This window comes from Hypanus sabinus, chromosome 7 (genome assembly GCF_030144855.1).
Source record: "Hypanus sabinus isolate sHypSab1 chromosome 7, sHypSab1.hap1, whole genome shotgun sequence".
Lineage (NCBI taxonomy): Eukaryota > Metazoa > Chordata > Chondrichthyes > Myliobatiformes > Dasyatidae > Hypanus > Hypanus sabinus.
This window is the reverse complement of record NC_082712.1, coordinates 8,007,641-8,029,441: the sequence shown is the minus strand read 5'-3', so window position 1 is coordinate 8,029,441 and position 21,801 is coordinate 8,007,641. Positions and strand designations below refer to the sequence as shown.

The 21,801-nt window shown below is 40.4% G+C and overlaps 1 protein-coding gene across 8 annotated transcripts in view; it reads left to right on the top strand.

Annotated features, from left to right (window-relative positions):
- Positions 1-21,801, top strand: part of add1 (adducin 1 (alpha)) — a 173,261-nt gene that overhangs the window by 17,319 nt on the left and 134,141 nt on the right. The window contains exons 2-3 of one of the 8 annotated variants that reach the window (XM_059974139.1): positions 5,512-5,618; positions 8,550-8,649. The exons of 6 other annotated variants lie outside the window; for them this stretch is intronic. The gene's annotated coding sequence lies outside the window, so the exon portion shown is untranslated. The remainder of the gene's footprint in view (positions 1-5,511; positions 5,619-8,549; positions 8,650-21,801) is intronic. One more of the 8 variants, XM_059974140.1, reaches the window with a different exon arrangement.

Below are 21,801 nucleotides of genomic sequence, written 5' to 3'. Positions count from 1 at the left end.
GAACTGGCTAAACTGATCAAGGTGAAAACATTGGAGGTAAGGATGTAGACGGATTTGAAAGAAAAAGTAATAAGTCATCAGGATAAAGAGAAACTTTATTCTCAACACTCTCTCTCCAAATCCCGGTCAATTCAGGACAATTTCGAAATGCTATCGCCAAAGGTTCTATAGCCAAGTCAAAGAGAAAGGGACTTAAAGGGCATCCCTGACAGGTGCCACGTTTGAGGTTAAATAACTGGGATTTCTGAAAATTACTCAAAACAGAGGCAGTAGGACACAGATACAGCAATTTGATCGAAGAGATAAAACTTTGACCGAAGTCAAATTTTTCTAAAACTGCAAAAAGGTAGTTCCACTCTATACGATCAAATGCTTTCTCTGCATTGAGGGAAATAACACATTCAGGAATCCCAGTTGGAGGTGAATATAAAATGTTAAATAAACGCTGAATGTTTAAAAAAAGGAAGACAGTTTTTAATAAAACCAGTTTGATCATCAGAAATAATAGAGGAAATAGGCAGGTAGTGTTGAGGAAACGGGTAGGATGTAGAAGGACTTAGACAGATTAAGAAGATGGGCAAAAAAAGTGACAAATGAAATACAATGTTGGAAAATGCATAGTCATGCACTTTGGTAGTAGAAATAAATGTGCAGACTGTATTCTAATTGGGGAGAAAATCCAGGAATCTGAGATGCAAAGGGAATTGGGAGAATTTATGCAGAACACCCTGAAGGTTAACTTGAGGAAGGCAAATGCCATGTTAGCATTCACTTCAAGAGGTCTGGAATACAAGAGCAGGGAAGTGGAATGTGATGCTGAGGCTTTATAAGGTACTGGTGAGGCCTCACCTTGACTATTGTGAACAGTTTTGGGGTCCTCATCTAAGAAAAGTTGTGCTGGCATTGGAGGGGGTCCAGAGGAGATTCATGAGGATGATTCCAGGAATGAAAGGGTTATCATATGAGTATCGTTTGATGGTTCTGGGCCTGTACTCGCTGGAATTCAGAAGGATGTGGGGCGGGGGGGGGGGGGATCTCATTGAAACCTTTTGAATGTTGAAAGGCCTAGACAGAGTGGATATGGAAAGGATGTTTCCTGTGGTGGGAGAGTCTAGGACAGGAGGGCACAGCTTCAGGATAGAGGAGGGCACAGCTTCAGGATAGAGGAGGGCCCTTTCAAAACAGATGCAGAGAAATTTCTTTACCAGAGGGTGGTGAATTTGTAGAATTTGTTGACACATGCAGCTGTGGAGGCCAGGTCGTTGGGTGTATTTGAGGCAGAGATTGATAGGTTCTTAATTAGACATGGCATCAAAGATTACAGGGAGAAGGCCGGAAGCTGGTGTTGAGAAGGAGATTAAAAAAAAATCTGCCATGTTTGGATGGCGGAGCAGGCTTGATGGGCCAGATGGCCTAATTCTGCTCCTGTCTTATGGTCTTATTCCAGCCGGTTGAACATCTCTAAATACTTTGTTAATATGGCTGTGCTGTCTGCCGCTTAATCTATGGAACTTCCTCCCAAATTTTTCTTCCTCATAAGAAGCTATTTGACATCTTTTTGTTTGACTAAACTTTTTCAACTGCTCGAGTATCTTATGTGGGGTATGGATCAGGTGCAAAATTTTAATATTTTAAGTTCAAAGTGTATCTGTTTGCTCTATAATGAAAGGCTTGGGAGCTTGGTTATTTATTGTGAATTTATTGACACATTTCTGCATGGTATATTTGTCAGTTTTGTTTTACAATTCCATTTTCTTTTTACTTTCTGATTCTGTGTAAATAGTAGTTAGATGAGAAAGTGTAAATTGTATATTCCCAGGAGTGGAAAATCTTACAAAAAGTACTGGAGATATATATAGATATTGATAATAAATTTACCTGAACTTTGGTTTTCTAAATATGAATACTTGTACCAGTATGGTGTATTTTTTTTTAAAAGTTTAAATACTGATATTTTGATGCCTTTTTGTGAAGGAAATCTGTATAGGTTGTCAGGTAAAGTAACAGTACTGTAGTGAATGTATAAATGAGTAATGTGTAAGTTAATAGTTTCATTTTAGGGCTTTTTGGCTAAATAATTGGAACAGTTAGCTTAGGACATATAATTCCATAACCCCACATTTAACTTCTAGAAAACTTATTATTAAAAAAAAAAATTTAGATGTGAGATTGTAGTATTTACAACCTGTTTATTTTAGTGAATGTAACCTTTAGGTGAATTCTACTTGTTAAAATCAATTTAAACTTTATTTGTGATGTTCTTTTCTAAGTAAGCAATTGGGAATTTTATTAGCTTTTCTTATGTAACCACTGAATTTTATTTTACCTTGGCAATTTAACTTGAAATTTAAGTTTTGAATTCTTTGAAGGGTCAGCTTTATATGGAACTTAATTTTTTCTAGATAATTAAAGATCTTTAATATTTATTATGAATAATTCCCGATGTGGAAAATGCTGCTAATAAAGTCTGTTGCAAAGTTTATGCAAACAAATTTGTTGATTTATTCTTTTCTGGGATATTCTTGCCAAAACGTATGTGCAGTGGATTGTTTAAATTGTTGTTCTGTTGTTTGGGTCTCTGTTTCTTTCGGTCGTAAAATAGTATTTTTACAAATGGGTGTAAAAACATCAACAGTAGTAAGCTGCTATTTAGTATCTCAGTTATAGTAACTGATTTCAAAGTATTTGAATTTGTTACGAATGTAAGAAGTTTCCAATGAGGAGAGCAACTATAATTAACTATTTTCAGATAGTGGATGATTCTGGGAGGAATAGACAAGGATGATCAAAGATGATAGACAAGTTAATAAGTGGTGGGGGGGGGGGTGGCTGGTCAGCCATCTTACTTTATTGTCACCAAACAATTAATACTAGAGCATACAATCATCACAGCGATATTTGATTCTGCACATTTGGAAAGAAGCTGTTCCCAAATCTGGCCGTACGAATCTTCATGCTCCTGAACCTTCTCCTGAGGGAAGAGGGACAAAAAGTGTGTTGGCTGGGAGAGTCGTGTCCTTGATTATCCTGGCAGCACTGCTCTGACAGCGTGTGGTGTAAAGTGAGTCTAAGGATGGAAGATTGGTTTGTGTGATGTGCTGGGCTATGTTCATTACCTTCTGCAGCTTCTTCCGGTCTTGGACAGGACAACTTCCATACCAGGTTGTGATGCACCCTAGAAGAATGCTTTCTACGGTGCACCTATAAAAATTAGAGAGAGTTTTAGGGGACAGGCCGAATTTCTTCAGCTTTCTCAGGAAATAAAGGTGCTGGTGGGCCTTCTTGGCAGTGGACTCTGCTTGGTTAGACCAAGTCAGGTCATTTGTGATATTCACCCTGAGGAACTTAAAGCTTTTGACATGTTTCACCTGCGCACCACCGATGTAGATGGGGTTGTGCGGTCCACTACTCCTTCTGAATTCAACAACCAATTCCTTTGTCTTGCTGACATTGAGGGATAGGTTATTGTCTTTGCACCATGCCACCAGGTTCTTAATGATTAATTATTAATAATAAAGTATCAATCTATTTATTTATTTATTCCAGTCTCTAAACAATTTTGGACATGAGCAACAAATTAGGAAAGGTGAGGCATGACATTTGTATATTTAGTCAGAAACTTTAGATATGTGATGTGGTGTTAGTATAGGTAAGTTGTTGCTCAGATAAATGATCAGCCATGATGTTGTTGAATGTTGGAGACTCATATGGTAATGTTATTTCATGTATTCTTTTATTTATTTTCTTAAGTGGTAGAGTAGGCTTGAGAGATGATGCATCATCTTACTTCTGTAGCTTTATGGTTAGAGCTATAGTGGTGCTTGAAAGTTTGTGAACCCTGCAGAAAAAGATTAAATTCTATATAAATAGACCTAAAAATGTGACCAGATCTCCACTCGTCCTAAAACGAGATAAAGAAAACCCAATTATATAATTAACACAAAACTTTATACTTGTTTATTTATTGAGAAAAATGATCCAATATTATGTGTTTGTTGGAAAATGTATGTGAACTTCTGGGGTCATGCCTTCTACAAAGGCAATTTGGAAAATTGGAGGTGTGGGTTGTCGAGGCACCCTGCCTGATTCTTACAAAAGACACAGTCAGGTTATTGACAGAGCCTGCTCTTCTCAAGAAAGATCTGTTTATGTGCACCATGCCTCAATCAAAACAACTATCAGAGGACCTTCAAAGAAGTTGTAGATTTGCATGACACTGGAAAAGGCTACAAAAGTATTTCTAAAACCCTGAGTGTTCATCAGTCCACAGTAAGAGAAATTTCCTACAAATGGAGGAAATTTGGTACAGTTGCTACTCTCCCTGCAGTGGGCACCCTGCAAAGATCACGCCAAGAGCTCAATGTGCAATGCTGGAGGGGGTGTCAAAGAAGCCAAAGGTAACAGCAGAAGACCTGCAGAAATCTCTAGAACTTGCTAAAGTCTTTGTGTATCCATTATAAGAAAAACTGAACAAGAATGGTGTTCATGGAGGAAACCATTGCTCTCCAAAACGGAAAAACATTGCTGCACATTTCGTTTGCAAAAGACCACCTAGATGTTCTACAACACTTCTGGAACAATGTTCTGTGGAGAGACAAGACAAAAGTTGAACTTTCTGGCAGAAATGCCCATTGCTATGTTTAGAGGTAAAAGGGCACTACACACCAACACCAAAACCTCATTCTAACTATGAAGCATGGTAGAAGGAGTATCATGGTTTTGCGTAGCTTTGCTGCCTCAGGGCATGGACAGCTTGCAATTGTGGAGAGATCAATAAGTTCAAAATTGTATCAGAACATTTTACAGGAGAATGTCAGGGTAGTAGCAGTCACTTGAAGCTTAATAGAAGTTGGATAATGCAACAAGTCAATGATATGAAATACAAGAGTAAATCACCCATGGTTTAAATAGAAGAAAATCTGTGATTTGGAATGGTCAAGTCAAAGTCTTGACCTTAATCCTATGAATTGTGAAAGGACCTGAAACAACAGTTCATGCAAGGAATCCCACCAACATCCCAGAGTTGAAGCAGTTTTGTAAGGAGGATTGACCTAAAATTTCTCCAAGCTGATGCACAGGACTAGAAAAGTTTAGTTGAAGTTAGTATTGTATAAGAGGGTCATACCAGTTACTTTTTCCGAAGAACGTGTTTAATATTGGATTATTTTTCTCAAGAAATAAATGAACAAGTATAATGTTTTTAGTTATTTAATTGGGTGTTCTATCAAGTTTTAGAACTTGTGTGAAGATCTGATCACATTTTAGCTCAGGGAAAATTCTGCAGGGTTCACAAACTTTATAGCACCAATATAAATAGTTCCAAATTTGAAAATTTTGACAGCATTTGATTGAGGAGGCTAATTCCAGAAAGTAGATGTTGCATAACATCTAAGAGTATATACGTTTTTGTCTTAATTCCTGATTTATATTTTTTATTAATGCATGACTTTCTGATGGTTTGTAGACCATCTCTTGTATTTTGACTTTATGATTTGCATTTTTTTTCTGCAGCTAGTTTCATGGGATATGAAAGGAAGTCTGAGGAGGAACTCTTGTGTGTTTATACAGAGGATGTGTGTGAGAAAGTAGTGGCTTCCTTCCTAATATATAAGGATAAGGTAAAATGAAACCCAGTTTCACCCAGCCCTAGTATATATTCAGTGCTTTTAATCCTTATAAACATTAAGTGTAATTTTGTTTTACTTTCTCTCGTTATTTGTTTTGATTCCTCTTCACTCAGCAAAATGTAACAAAAATGGACATGCAACACAGTTTCGACTCCATGTGTCCATTTCTAAAGTGTGTGTATGTGTTCACACTGTTGGTCTTGGCTAATCAAAATTGTATGTACCTTTAATTAAATTTCTTTTCAGTCTCCTTTATTCTACCTTAACTGATCTAACCTTTCCAACGTTCTAAAAATGTTTTGGCTCTAGCAACCTCTCTGAAATTTCCCCTGCATCCTTTCCAGTGCAATCACACTTTTCCTGTGGGATAAGTACTCAAATTGTGATGCAACTAGTGTGGCATTCAATTCCAACATAACTTCCCTACTCTTCTATTGTATGCTTCATCTAAGCAACCTATAGGCCAAATTTACCAACCTTATTAATCCGTCTTGTTATCATCCATTGAAATCATTCCAAAATCTTCAAGCCATTCAATATCTTATGTTTATTAGTCATTCATTCTTTGTTGAAGATCTAAGTGCCCTACCCTACCCTACAGTTCTCAGTTAATTTTCATTTGCAACTTGTGTGTCCTATTGATCAGATCATTTTCATTTTGTTGTATATTTTTTCTTCATTATCAACTGCATGGCAAACTTCTGTTCCATCTACAAACACTATACTCCCAACTTAAGTGTAATTTAACAGATTTTTACTAAAAGCAGCTAAGAAAAACTAAAGAATAACTATCAAACCTGAGGATTTCTTCCAACCCTGAGAAAATCTTCCATCCATTCTTTGCTGTCAGTAAGATGATTTTGATTCAATTTGCAATATTTCCTTGGATACTAGGAGATGTTATTTTGATTAGCCATATACCTAGGCTTTGTCAAAAGCCGAAGGATCAATTGAATGAGTAAACCTGAGCAGCATCAACACACATTTATAAGCTGTGTCAGATTACGCTTCGGAAACTTAGCATGCAGAAGAGAAATGAAAACAATCTTTGTCATCCCCAACACAATCTCCCCACTCTCGACAGGAAGCTCAGGGACCTTGACCTTGACCCTGCCGTGTGCAGCTGGATCCTGGACTTCCTGTCAGATCACCAGCAAGTAGTAAGAGTGGGCTCCCTCATCTCCATCCTTGACTTTCAACACAGGAATCCCTCAGGGCTGTGTACTAAGTCCCCTCCTTTACTCCCTGTATACCCATGACTGTGCTGTCACCCACAGCTCTAATTTGCTAATTAAATTTGCTGATGACACTACATTGATTGGTTTAATCTCAAACAATAACGAGGTGGCCTACAGGGAAGAAGTCATCTCCCTGACACAGTGGTGTCAAGAAAATAACCTCTCCCTCAAAGTCGCAAAAACAAAGGAGCTGGTTGTCGATTACAGGAGGAATGGAGATGGCCTAACCCCAATTGACATCAATGGATTTGGGGTTGAGAGGGTGAACAGCTTTAAGTTCATAGAAACATAGAAAACCTACAGCACAACACAGGCCCTTCAGCCCACAATGTTGTGCCGAACATATACTTACTTTAGAAATTACCTAAGTTAACCCATAACCCTCTTTTCTAAGCTCCATGTACCTATCTGGGAGTCTCATAAAAGACCCTATATTATCTGCCTCCACCACCGTCACCAGCAGCCCATTCCATGCACTCACCACTCTGAGTAAAAAAAAACACTTACCCCTAACATCTCCTCTGTACCTACTTCCAAGCACCTTAAAACTGTGCCCTCTCGTGATAGCCGTTTCAGCCCTGGGAAAAAGCCTCTGACCATCCACACAATGAATGCCTCTCATCATCTTGTACATAAGTTCCTTGGCATCCACATCACCGAGGACCTCATGTGGTTTGAACATCCCAGCTCTTGTGAAAAAGGCACAACAGCACCTCTTTCACCACAGATGGTTGAGGAAGTTTGGTATGAGCCCCCAAATCCTAAGAACCCTAGTGTGAGAACTGTACCTCTTAATTGCAAGATTCTGCAGAGAGTGATGCGGACAGCCCAGTGCATCTGTAGATGTCAATGTCCCATGATTCAGGACACTTACAAAGACAGGTGTGAGAAAAGGGCCCGAAGGGTCATTGGGGACCCGAGTCACCTCAACCACAATCTATTCCAGCTACTACCATCCGGGAAACAGTACCGCAGCATAAAAGCCAGGACCAACAGGTTCTGGGACAGCTGCTTCCACCAGGCCATCAGACTGATTAACTCATACTGATTTGAGTGTATTTCTGTTACATTGACTGTTCTATTTATTATAAATTACTATGATTGCACATATAGACGGAAACAATGTAATGATTTTTACTCCTCATTTATGTGAAGGATGTAAGATTAAAAAGTCAATTCAATTCAACTTGGAGAAGAACTCACCTTGTCGAAACCTGGCCATACTATCAAGTTCCTCCCTCAACCTCCAAGGCTCCAAGAAATTTCAAAGTACATTTATTATCAGAGTATGTATACAGAATACAACTCTGAGATTTGTCTTTCCACAGGCATGAAGCAAAGAAACACCATGGAACCCATTCCTAGAAAAACATCAAAGACACAACACACACAAAAAAAAATGTTCAAATGGCAAGAAGTGATCAAACAACACAGGAAATCAACATCAAGCCAGGAATATTCAGTTTCGTTCAGTTCAGCACCATTGGCTAACTGCATACCTCATCTTCAGTAAAGTGCCCCAGTCCTCACCGATCACTTGGATCAAACCACCCAAAAACAGCAAAAAGACCAGTAACACATACAACATGAACCTTAAAGTCCCTTAAGATGATTCCAAAGCACGAACTTCACCAATCAATCTTTGCAATGAACAATCCAAGACTCTTCTACTTTCCCCCAACAGTAGCTACCCAGTGGGAGTGCAAGACCGGTCAAATGCAGGCAGATGACGTACGAACACATGTCGTCATCAACTTCAACTGTGCTCAAAGCCTCAATTAGAGGTAAGCAATGAATTTGATCATGGGTTCACATCCCATCTCCAAGCTGCACATTCTGCTCTCAAGCTCACCGAACTACTGAGAGACAGAAAAATGCCAGATTGCTCTACTGGTCCAAAAACACTGCTTCTAATTGCACACAGCTTAGTAGTAGAATCATATTTGAAAAAGTAATAAAAGTTGTTTTGTGAACAGTCTGCAGGACATTGCTGCTGGTTGCATTGTTTGTTGGCGCCACCTTAAAGAAAACAAACCTAGTTTGTCCCCCTCTCCTTGTTGCCGATGCTCTTGTTCAGTTAACACCCCAGCATCGAGAACTACAGTCAGTATTCCAAATGTGGCCAAACCAAAGATTTGTACAGCTACGACATGACTTCACAACTTTTATATTCAGTGCCCCATTTGATAAAGTATCCCATATGCCTGCTTTCCCACCTGTTGATAATTAAATCAAATTAAATGCAGTGCAGGACAAACCACACCAGACAATAACTTCACATATTAACTATTTATGTATTGAATGCAGTTGGTTCAAACGTTCAAAGATTTGCTACAAAGTACCAAATAAATTAATTATTTCTTTGGCTGAACAACGCTTTTGGCAGTTTCAAACCTTCAAAACTCATGTCTATTCAGATATTACCTGCGCTAAGTGAATCTGGCCAGGGCTTGACTTGGTGAGGTCCTCTTCAAGTCAGACTGAGGTTATCTTCTGGAGTTATTGCTATTGATTTATCTCATGTTGAAACTTTTCTTATATCCCTACATAGACTTTTCAGATATTGCTTTGATCTTGTAGCCTGTTTTATGTCCATACATCAACTCCTTTTTCATTTGCGTTCTTGTTTGGTCAAATCAAAATATTGCTAATTCTCATAATCCTCTTAGTCACCCAGTCCACAGTAGCATAGCAGTCAGTGCAGTGTTAGTACAGCTCAGGGGTCATCAGAATTCAATACCAGCTCTGCCTTTAAGTAGTTTGTATGTTCTCCGTGTGACAGTGTGGGTTTCTTCCAGGTGCTCTGATTTCCTCCCAAAGTCCAAAGATGTTTTGATAAATTGTAGATTGCTCTGTAATTAGGCTAGTGTTAAATAAGTGGGTTGCTAGGTGGTGAGGGTCGTTGAGCTGGAAGGACCTGTTCTGCACTGCATTTTAAAATAAATAATAATAAATAAGTTGTATAAACACATTGTATTGCACTGCAGCCACTGGCTAAGGTTACTTAGATTCAGATTAGTTTATTGTCACATATACCAGGGTGCAATGAAATTCCTCATTTGTGTGAAGCACATTGACAGCTCTTTATCCCATTGTTGGCAGAAAGAACCACAATAGCAGATGCATGTACCAGCCTCCTTTTTTTGATTGTAATGTTTGGTAGACTTTCCAGGTACTGAATTTTCTTGGTGCTATTCCAAATTACAGAAGGAGATTTTTAGTATTCATTGTAATATTTTTTCAATGATATGAGACAACTAGCTGTGTAAATACAATAGATTTTGTGAGTCCACATACACAAATACAAAAAGGTAGCGCACTAATGCAGAGTGATTAAAAAGCTTAATGGATATTGTCCATAATTAAAATAGAGATGCATCTCAAAAACAAGGAAATTGTGCTGCCAGTCAGACACCACAGTAGAAATACTCCTTTGCAGCTTGCCAGATCCTAGTTTCTGACGCTCCTTTGGAACCTGCTGGGGCCTCATTCCCTACATTCTTTTGGAATGCATCTGGTTCACTGAATTAAAAAAACTGCTGAGTAACATCTTAAAGTGATAGCTTGTTAATGTGTGTAAGGTCCAATTGTAAAGAAAATGTGCTATTCCAGCACCACCAGTGTCTCAAGGGGGCTGGAAGTTTCAAGGAAGTATACACTATATGTATTTAACACTCAAGCTGCAGCTTTGATTCTGCTGGTTGTGGTTAAAAACTTTTAAGTACTTCTAAAGTTCTGAAAGTGTTTACTTCTGGTATTTTAACAAGAACCCTGGCTGTTGGCAGTTGTAGTGTCTGAACACAAGGATCATAAAGGTTGTTCATTTCTTTTAGAGGATAATACTGGCAATTTGGAATCTTGAAATTGGGCTTGTTGATATTTTAAGTTTAATAATGAACATGTATTATTTATCCATTAAAATTGTAAATGATGGCATAATAACAATTAAGTTCCCAGGGCTGAAATGGCTGACAGGTGAAGGTACAGTTCTAAGGTCCTTGGAAGTGGGTACAGAGGAAATGTCAGGGGTAAGTTTTTTTTCTGCAGAGTGGTGAGTGGAATGGGCTGCTGGCAACGGTGGTGGAGACAGACATGATAGGGTCTTTCCTGGATAGGTACATGGAACTTAGAAAAATAGAGGGCTATGGGTAACCCTATGTAATTTTTAAAGTACGTACATGTTTGGCACAGCATTGTGGGCCAGAGGGCCTGTATTGTGCTGTAGGTTTTTGTGTTTAAGCTTGTTCCATATGTTTTGTAGATAAAACTTTAGGACGGGTATGAAGGTTCTTGGAAAGGATTAAGAATGCATTTACTAGAATGGTTCCAAGCTGAAGGATGTCAGTTGCGACTTCAAATGGGGTTGAGGTAAATAGAGGTGATGGCAGTATACGAGGTCATGAGTTTGAGTTCCTACAATATTTTGTATGTGTTCTTCAATGGGTCAGGCAGCATCTGTAGGGAAGAATAAGCAATTGAAATTTCAGGCTGAGATCCATCATCATTCCTGATTGAAGGATCTTGGCACGAAACGTCTTCTGTTCATTTCTTTTGACTTGCTGAGTTCATCCAGCATTTTGTGTGTGCTACTCTGGATTTTCAGCATTTGCAAAATCTCTTCTGTTCCTGATGGTTGTAGGTATTATAGAATGTAGCTGTTCCTATCACCAGATGGACAATAGGTCAGGCAACAATGATGAACAAAAGATACGTGCAGACTGAGGGGAAATACAACTTCAAAGTGGCTCTAAATAGCTGTAGAGTGGCTTACTTGGGTTTTCAAGTGTATGGGGTTGGTACTTGAAGAAAATTTTTATCTCTTGAACCTTGTGATTCCTATTGTTTTTTTCCCCCTATGTCACATTAAAGTGCATGGAAAATTTGTATTTGTTTATCCTTTTCAGATTTTTAAAGCAACCCCCAAAGTTGTTCAAATAATCCTAATTTTTATGACTGCATTTCCTTTGCACTTAACACATTTAAAGGTGAAAGGTTTAAAGGTTAACACCTGAAAGGTGAGTTTAGGGAGCTAGGTGCCAAGTTAAAGGACAGGACCTCCAGGATAGCAATCTCAGGATTGCTACCAGTACCACATGCAGGTGGGTTTAGAAATAGTAAGATATTGCAGATCAACACGTGGCTGAAGACATGGTGCAGGAGGGAGGGCTTTAGATTTATAAATAATTGGGCAGTTTTCCAGGGAAGGTGGGACCTGTTCACCTGTTCCGGTGGGACGGTTTACATCTGAACTGGAGGGGGACAAATATTCTTGCAGGTAGGTTTGCTAGTGAGGCTCTAGTGGATTTAGACTAGATATGAGTGTGAGGGGGAGGGGGAAACCAGAGTGTAGGAACAGATGTATGGGAGAAGGAAGAAAAATAAGACAAAGTTCTTTATACTGTTAGAGATTAACAGAGAGGAGGAGGTGGAGAATTTCTTAAATGCATTTATTTTAATGCTAGGAGCATTGTAAGAAAGGTGGATGAGCTTAAAGCATGGATTGATACCTGGAAATACGATGTTGTAGCTATTAGTGAAACATGGTTGCAGGAGGGGTGTGATTGGCAACTAAATATTCCTGGATTTCGTTGCTTCAGGTGTGATAGAATCTGAGGTTAAAAGTTTGAGAGAGCCATGGTTTTCAAGGGATATTGGAAACTTGGTTAGGATAAAAAGATATCTCTACAATAAATATAGGCAGCCTGGAGTAAATGAGGTGCTCGAGGAATATAAGAAGTATCCTAAGAAAGAAATTTGAAAAGCTAAAAGAAGATACGAGGTTGCTTTGGCAAGTGAGGTGAAAATAAATCCAAAGGGTTTCTACAGTTATATTAATAGCAAAAGGATAGTGAGGGATAAAATTGGTCCCTTAGAGAATCAGAGTGGACAGCTATGTGTGGAGCCGAAAGAGATGGGGGAGATTTTGAACAATTTCTTTTCTTCGGTATTCACTACGGAGAAGGATATTGAATTGTGTAAGGTAAGAGAAACAAGTAGGGAAGTTATGGAAACTATGACGATTAAAGAGGAGGAAGTACAGGTGCTTTTAAGGAATATAAAAGTGGATAAATCTCCGGGTCCTGACAGGATATTCCCTAGGACCTTGAGGGAAGTTGGTGTAGAAATAGCAGGGGCTCTGACAGAAATATTTCAAATGTCATCAGAAACGGGGATGGTGCCAGAGGATTGGCGTATTGCTCATGTGGTTCCATTGTTTAAAAAGGGTTCTAAGAGTAAACCTAGCAATTATAGGCCTGTCAGTTTGACGTCAGTGGTAGGTAAATTAATGGAAAGTATTCTTAGAGATAGTATATATAATTTATCTGGATACACAAGGCCTGATTAGGAACAGTTAACATGGATTTGTGCGTGGAAAGTCATGTTTGACAAATCCTAATTGAATTTTTTGAAGAGGTTACTAGGAAAGTTGATGAGGGTAAAGCAGTGAATGTTGTCTATATGGACTTTAGTAAGGCCTTTGACAAGGTTCCACATGGAAGGTTAGTTAGGAAGGTTCAGTCATTAGGTATTAATATTGAAATAGTAAAATGGATTCAACAGTGGCTGGATGGGAGGTGCGAGAGAGTAGTGGTGGATAACTGTTTATCAGGTTGGAGGCCGGTGACTAGTGGTGTGCCTCAGGGATCTGCACTGGGTCCAATGTTTGTCATATATATTAATATTCTGGATGATGGATGGTAAATTGGATTAGTAAGTATGCAGATGCTACAAAGGTAGGTGGCGTTGTGGATAATGAAGTAGGTTTTCAAAGCTTGCAGAGAGATTTAGGTCAGTTAGAAGTGTGGGCTGAAAGATGGCAGATGGAGTTTAATGCTGATAAGTGTGAGGTGCTACATTTTGGTAGGAATAATCCAAATAGGACATACATGGTAAATGGTAGGGCATTGAGGAATGCAGTAGAACAGAGTGATCTAGGAATAATGGTGCATAGTTCCCTGAAGGTAGAATCTCATGTGGATAGGGTGGTGAAGAAAGCTTTTGGTATGCTGGCTTTTATAAATCAGAGCATTGAGTATAGGAGTTGGGATGTAATGTTAAAATTGTACAAGGCATTGGTAAGGCCGAATTTGGAGTATTGTGTACAGTTCTGGTCACTGAATTAGGAAAGATGTCAACAAAATAGAGAGAGTACAGGGAGAAAATTTACTAGAATGTTACCTGGGTTTCAGCACTTAAGTTATAGGGAAAGGCTGAACAGGTTAGGTCTTTATTCTTTGGAGCGTAGAAGGTTGAGGGGGGACTTGATAGAGGTATTTAAAATTAGGCGGATAGAGTTGACGTGGATAGGCTTTTTCCATTGAGAGTAGAGGAGATTCAAGCAAGAGGACATGAGTTGAGAGAGGGCAAAAGTTTAAGGTTAAACAGGGGGGAATTTCTTTACTCAGAGAGTGGTAGCTGTGTGGAATGAGCTTCCAGTAGAAGTGGTAGAGGCAGGTTCGGTATTGTCATTTAAAGTAAAATTGGATAGGTATATGGACAGGAAAGGAATGGAAGGTTATGGGCTGAGTATGGGCCAGTGGGACTAAGTGAGAGTAAGCGTTCGGCACGGACTAGAAGGGCTGAGGTGGCCTGTTTCCGTGCTGTAATTGTTATATAGTTATTCCCTAATTAGCAAGAATTGCTTCCTCCAATCTGTACTCATCTTTCTTGTAAGATCATGTTTCAATTACACTAATCAGATTATCACCTAGTATGGCATTAAAATGAATCCTGCGTCTGTCCATAATATTTCTTGAAAGCTTTTTGTGTTGTAATTGACCAGCTTTGCAATTCTCTTCCTGAAACACTTCTCCACTGTTGTCTAGCCCACCCGGATGTGCCCTACCTGTTTTACTTTTTTACATATTCAATCATTGCAGAAATGTATTCAGTGAAATTGTGTTCAATTTGATCATCCTGCTATAGGAAAGATGACATCAAGCTGGAAAGAGTGTAGAAAAGATTTGCAATGTTGTTAAGGTTCAAGGGACTGAGTAGTAGAGAGAGTTTATTCATTGGTGCATAGGAGGATAAGGGATATAAAAATATGAGGGTAGGGTGAATGCTTAATCTTTATCCCAAGGTTGGGGAGTCAAGAATTAGAGGGCACAAGTTTAAAGTGAGAGGGGAGAGCTTTAAGCCCTAAGGGACACATTTTTCCACTTGGATAGTGGTCAGTTTCTGGAAAGGGCTGCCAGAGAAAATGGTTTGGGCAGCTATATATGAAAAGTATTTACAAGGCACTTTAGGTACAGTGAAAGAAAATGTTTGAAGGGATATGGGACTCATTTAGATGGGCATCTTGGTTGGCATAGACAAGTTGGGATGAAGGGTCTGTTTCTGTGCTCTGACTAAAGATCCTCGACTGTTGTGAAGTTCTATCTGCTCAAAGCTATTTTGAAACAACCCAGCTTCTTTGTGTGGCAGCATAGACTGTTTTGTCAAAAACTTTGACTATATTTTACGGAGCTTGGAAGTAACTGCTTTTGATTAGCAGGGCTTTGGTTGCCATGGCAGTTTAAATTTCAATGCAATATTGAGGTGAATTTTACATTTTTTTTGCCAATGATCCTGCATCCTTACCCATTTTACCATAAGAAAATTATACAGTGGCTATCTTGTGGGGGGAGTAGCTATTGTATTTAATGATATAAAATTCTATTTATATTCCATTGAAAGCTGCAGTTCCATGGCAACGACATTAAGCACATATAATCAATAGCATTTATGTCTGAATTCCTTGTTTTTTGACTGCACTAAATCTACAGATTCGTTATATCTTTCTAATATGGATAATCTGCAGCAGTTTATTAGTTCCTTAAAATATTTAGTACAATTGCTAAGGTTAATGAAATGACCAACTGATTTATTAGTCATTGAGTTGTAGAGCACAGAACCAGGTATTTCGGCCCACCATGTCTATGCTGATCCTTTTCCCTAGTTCTGTTCATCATATTTGCCTACATTATGACTGTACACTTCGGCTTGTATTTTTAAATGTCAGGTTAAATGCCTGTTAAGTTTAATGCCACCACAGCTGACATTCTCGATCTCAAATACTGTGCCTATGTGTTTTGCTATCCCTGAATCTCCTTTAAAACTCCTTCCTTTTACCATAAACGTGTCCTTGCGGCTTTAATAGCCCTACCCCAGGAGAAGGATTGACTACCCTATCTTTGCCCCCCCCCCCCCCCCCATAATCTTGTATAGTTCTCAGTTCACCCTTTCAGCCTCCTTCATTCTAGGGCACACAAGCCCTTCCAGTTCCTCCTTATCATGAAACCCTCCAAAAATCCTTGTGGATTTTTGCTGTATCCTTTCTAGCTTAATTATATTCTTTGTGTAGAGACCAGACCAAACAAGACAGAAGTGCAGTCTAACCAGTCTTGGTTTTCCAAAGTTGTAACATAATGTCCCTGTGTGTGAAGGAATCATGTCATATGCTAGTTTGACACTATATGGACCTGCATTGCCTTTTTCAGGGAGCAATGAACTTTGGCCTCCTAGGTCTCTCTGTTCTTCAACATTGCTTAGAGCTCCCCCATTCACTATATATATTCTGTGCCTTTTTCATATCCTACAATGCAAAACCTGCATCTCTACCAGTGCTCCACCCAACTTTCTATCTGATGTATACTGTTGTAGACTTGGACCTCAAGGAATTGTGCTTAGCCCACTGCTCTACTCTCTCTACCCATGACTGTGTGGCTAGGCACAGCTCAAATACCATCTATAAATATGCTGACGGCACAACTATTGTTGGCAGAACTTCAGATGTTGCCAAGAAAGTGTACAGGAGCTGATTGAGTGGTGTTGCAGCAACATTCTTGCACTCAATGTTTGTAAGTCTGAAGAATTGATTGTAGATTTCAAAACAGGGAAAGACAAGGGAGCACACACCAGTCCTCATAAAGGGATCAGAAGTGGAAAGAGAGCATTTTCAAGTTCCTAGGTGTCAACATCACTGAGGATCGATCCTGGGCCCAACATGTACAAAGAAGCATTTACAAAGAAGGCATGATGGTGGCTATATTTCATTAGGAGTTTGAGAATTGGTTTATCACCAAAGACGCTCATAAATCTCTACAGATGAGCTGTGGAGAGCATTATAATTGGCTGCATCATTGGAGACACTGCACAGGATCAAAATAAGCTGCAGAAAGTTGTGAACTCAGTCAGCTCCATCGTGGACATCATGCATCCAGGGCATCTTCAACAAAGGCGGCATCCATCATTAAGGAACCTCGTCATTCAGGACATGCCCTCTTCTCATTACTGTCATCAGGGAAGAGGTACGGGAGCTTGAAGACACACACTCAACATTTCAGGAACAGCTTCTTCCCCTTTGCTGTCAGAGATCTCAATGAACATTGAATCCATGAATACTACCTCACTACTTTTTGTCTCTGCATTAATTTAGCATGTATATAATACTGTAACTTACAGTTTTTATTATGTATTGTAAAGTACTGCTGCTGTTCAACAACAGATTTCATGAAACCAGATTCTGACAATCTTCCTCACTTTCCACAGCATCAACAGTTTTTGTGGCATAGAAAATACATTCACATCAAAGTCATTGATACATTATTACAAACAGCAAAAGTTCTAGCACTAATTCTTGTTGTACACCGCAAGTGTACAATGTTCTGCCTTCCATGGAGGTTGGGGGGAGGGTCCTCGTCAACTACTGGGGATGTTTGCAAATGATTGCATGATGTTCAATTCTATTCACAATTCCCCTCCAAAGGAATTATCCAATACCTTAAGGCAGCAAGACCTGCCTGAACAGTTTTCAAGTATTGGTTGATAAGTGGTACTGAAGTGATCATCTCTAACAAGAGGAAGGATAATCTAATTTTGACACTCAGTGGGAATCCCATATTTAATATACTGGGGTCACTTTTGACAAGAAGCTGAACTTGAACAGCTATGTAGGTACGTTATAAACAAGAGAAAATCTGCAGATGCTGGAAATCTGAGCAACGCACATAAAATGCTGGAGGAACTCAGCAGGCCAGGCAGCATCTATGGGTGTGGGGGTGGGGGGGGGAGGAATAGTACAGTCAATGTTTTGGGCTGGAAACATTTACATCCTGCTGAAGAGTCAGGCCCAAAACATCAACTGTACTTCTTTCCCATAGATGCTGCCTGGCCTGCTGATTCCTCCAGCATTGAGTCTATATTAATTTGGAGAAGGAAGTCGGAGGATCAGAATGGGAGTGTGGTGGGAAGCCATTTTGATTTTTTTTCTTATTCTCATCGGAGTTAAGAGAGGCGGGACTGCGCAGGCTTGTGACATGGGGCAGTGAAGCGGGGAAGATTTAAAAAAGACACAGCCTTAAACAGCGGGCAGTGGAGTGAGCCGGGAACAGAGTGAGGGCTTAAGGGCTTTGGCTTAATGGGTTTAGGCAGAAATGGGCGAGGCAAGGTAGGTTTAGGTTTCAGTTTTTCCTGTTATTTGAGGGAAGGGGAAGCATGAGTGTGAGGGCAGCTTGTTGTTCTCAGTGTTGGACGTGGGAGTTCCTGGAGTCTCCTAGCCTCTCAGACATCCACATCTGCACCAGGTGCGCCGAGCTGCAGCTCCTAAGGGACTGTGTTAGGGAACTGGAACTGACCTTCGTCTGGTCAGGGAGAGTGAGGAGTTGACAGAGAGGAGTTACAGGCAGGTAGTCACACCAGGGCCACAGGAGGCAGGCAGGTGGGTCACGGTTAGGAGGAGGAAGGGGAAGAGTCGGGTACTGGAGAGTACTGCAGTGGCTGTACCCCTTGACAATAAGTACTCCTGTTTGAGTACTGTTGGGGGGGGACGACAGCCTACCTGGGGGAAGCAACTGTGGCTGTGTCTCTGGCACAGAGTCCGGCCCTGTAGCTCAGAAGGGTAGGGGAAAGGAAGAGGAAGGCAGTAGTAATAGGGACTCGATAGTTAGGGAGTCAGATGGCGATTCTGTGGGTGCAGTCAGGAGACCCGGATGGTAGTTTGCCTCCCTGGTGCCAGGGTCCGGGATGTTTCTGATCGCGTCCACAATATCCTGAGGTAGGAGGGTGAGGAGCCAGAGGTCGTGGTACATATAGGTACCAATGATATAGATAGGTCCTGAAAGGAGAATATAGGGAGTTAGGAAGGCACTTGAGAAGAAGGACCACAAAAGTAGTAATCTCGGGATTACTGCCTGTGCCACGCGACAGTGAGAGTAGGAATGAAATGAGGTGGAGGATAAATGCGTGGCTGAGGGATTGGAGCAGGGGGCAGGGATTCAAGTTTCTGGATCAGTGGGACCTCTTTTGGGGCAAGTGTGATCTGTACAAAAAGGATAGGTTGCACTTGAATCCTAGGGGGACCAATATCCTGGCGGGAAGGTTTAATAGAGCTGTTGGGGAGGGTTTAAGCTGATTTGGCAGGGGGATGGGAATCGGGAATCATGGAGCGGAGGAGAGGGAAAACAGAAATAGATCTAAGGTAGTGAGCAGTAAGGATGTCAGAAAGGACAGGCAAATTTGCAGCCATTGGGTGAGTTGCTGTGTAATCAATGCAAGAAGTACCAAATACTGGACTTAAGGTGTTATACTAAAATGCATGCAGCATAAGAAATAAGGTGGATGATCTTGTGGTACCAGTTACAGGTTGGCAGGTATGATATTGTGACTATCACTGAGACTTGGCTAAAGGATGCATGTCTCTGGGAGCTGAATGTCCAAGGATACACGGTGTATCGGAAGGATAGGCAGGTAGGCAGAGGGGGTGGCGTGGCTTTAATGGTAAGAAATGATATTAAATCATTGGAAAGAGTTGACATCGGATCAGAAGGTACAGAATCTTTATGGGTTGAGCTAAGAAATCACAGGGGTAAAAGGACCCTGATGGCAGTTATCTGCAGGCCTCCAAACAACTGCATTGATGTGGACTACAAATTACAACAGGAAATAGAAAAGGGTTGCCAGAAGGGTAGTGTTATGATAATTGTAGGGGATTTTAACATGTGAGTGGATTGGGAAAATCAGATCGACACTGTATCTCGAGAGAGAATTTGTAGAATGTCTACGAGATGGCTTTTTAGAGCAGCTTGTTGTTGAGTCTACTAGGGGATCGGCTGTACTGGGTTGGGTATTGTGTAATGAACCAGAGGTGATTAGAGAGATGGAAGTGAAGGAACCCTTAGGAGGCAGTGATCACAACATGATTGAGTTCACTGTGAAGTTTGAGAAAGAGAAGCCGAAATCCGATGTGTCGGTATTTCAGTGGAGTAAAGGAAATTACATTGGCATGAGAGAGGAACTGGCCAATGTTGACTGGAAAGGGACACTAGCGGGAAGGACAACAGAGCAGCAGCGGCTGGAGTTTATGCAAGAAGTGAGGAAGGTGCAAGACAGATATATTCCAAAGAAGAAGAAATTTTTGAATGGAAAAAGGATGCAACCGTGGCTGACAAGAGAAGTCAAAGCCAAGTAAAAGCAAAGCAGAAGGCATACAAGGAAGCAAAAATTAGTGGGAAGACAGAGGATTGGGAAGTTTTTAAAAGCTTACAAAAGGAAACTAAGAAGGTCATTAAGAGGGAAAAGATGAACTATGATAGGAAGCTAGCAAATAATATCAGAGAGGATACTAAAAGCTTTTTCAAGTATATAAAGAGTAAAAGACAGGTAAGAGTAGATATAGGACGATAGAAAATGATGCTGGAGAAATTGTACTGGGAGATAAGGAGATAGTGGAGGAACTGAACAAGTATTTTGCATCAGTCTTCACTGAGGAAGACATCAGCAATATACCGGACATTCAGGGGTGTCAGGGAAGAGAAATATGTGCGGTCACAATTACGACAGAGAAAGTACTCGGGAAGCTGAATAGTCTAAGGGTAGATAAATCTCCTGGATCAGATGGAATGCACCCTTATATTCTGAAGGAAGTAGCAGTGGAGATTGCAGAGGCATTAGCAATGATCTTTCAAAAGTTGATAGATTCTGGGCTGGTTCTGGAGGACTGGAAGATTGCAGATGTCACTCTGCTATTTAAAAAGGGGGCAAGGAAGCAAAAAGGAAATTATAGACCTTTTAGCTTGACATCGGTGGTTGGGAAGTTGTTGGAGTCGATCGTCAAGGATGAGGTTACGGAGTACCTGGAGGCATATGACAAGATAGGCAGAACTCAGCATGGTTTTCTTAAAGGAAAATCCTGTCTGACAAACCTAATGCAATTCTTTGAGGAAATTACAAGTAGGCTAGACAAGAGAGATGCAGTGGATGTTGTGTATTTGGATTTTCAGAAGGCCTTTGACAAGGTGCCGCACGTGAGGCTGCTAAATAAGATAAGAGCCCTGGAATTACATGGAAGTTACATACGTGGATAGAGCATTGGTTAATTGGCAGGAAACAGAGTGGGAATAAAAGGATTCCATTCTGGTTGGCTGCCGGTTACCAGTGATGTTCCACAGGGGTCCGTGTTGGGGCCGCTTCTTTTTACATTGTATATCAACAATTTGGATTATGGAATAGATGTCTTTGTGGCTAAGTTTGCTGATGATACAAAGATAGGTGGAGGGGCCGGTAGTGCTGAGGAAACAGTCTGCGGAGAGACTTGGATAGATTGGGGGAATGGGCAAAGAAGTGGCAAATGAATTACTGTGTCGGAAAGTGTACAGTCATGAACTTTGGTAGAAGAAATAAATGGGCAGATTATTACTTAAATGGGGAGAGAATTCAAAGTTCTGAGATACAATGGGACTTGGGAGTCCTCATGCAGGATACCCTTAAGGTTAACCTCCAGGTTGAGTTGGTGGTGAAGAAGGCGAATGCAGTGTTGGCATTCATTTCTAGAGGAATAGAAAATAGGAGCAGGGATGTGATGTTTTTTTTAAAAAAGGAGGGAGAGAGAAACCGGGGAATTATAGATCGGTTAGTCTGACATCGGTGGTGGGGAAAATGCTAGAGTCGATTATCAA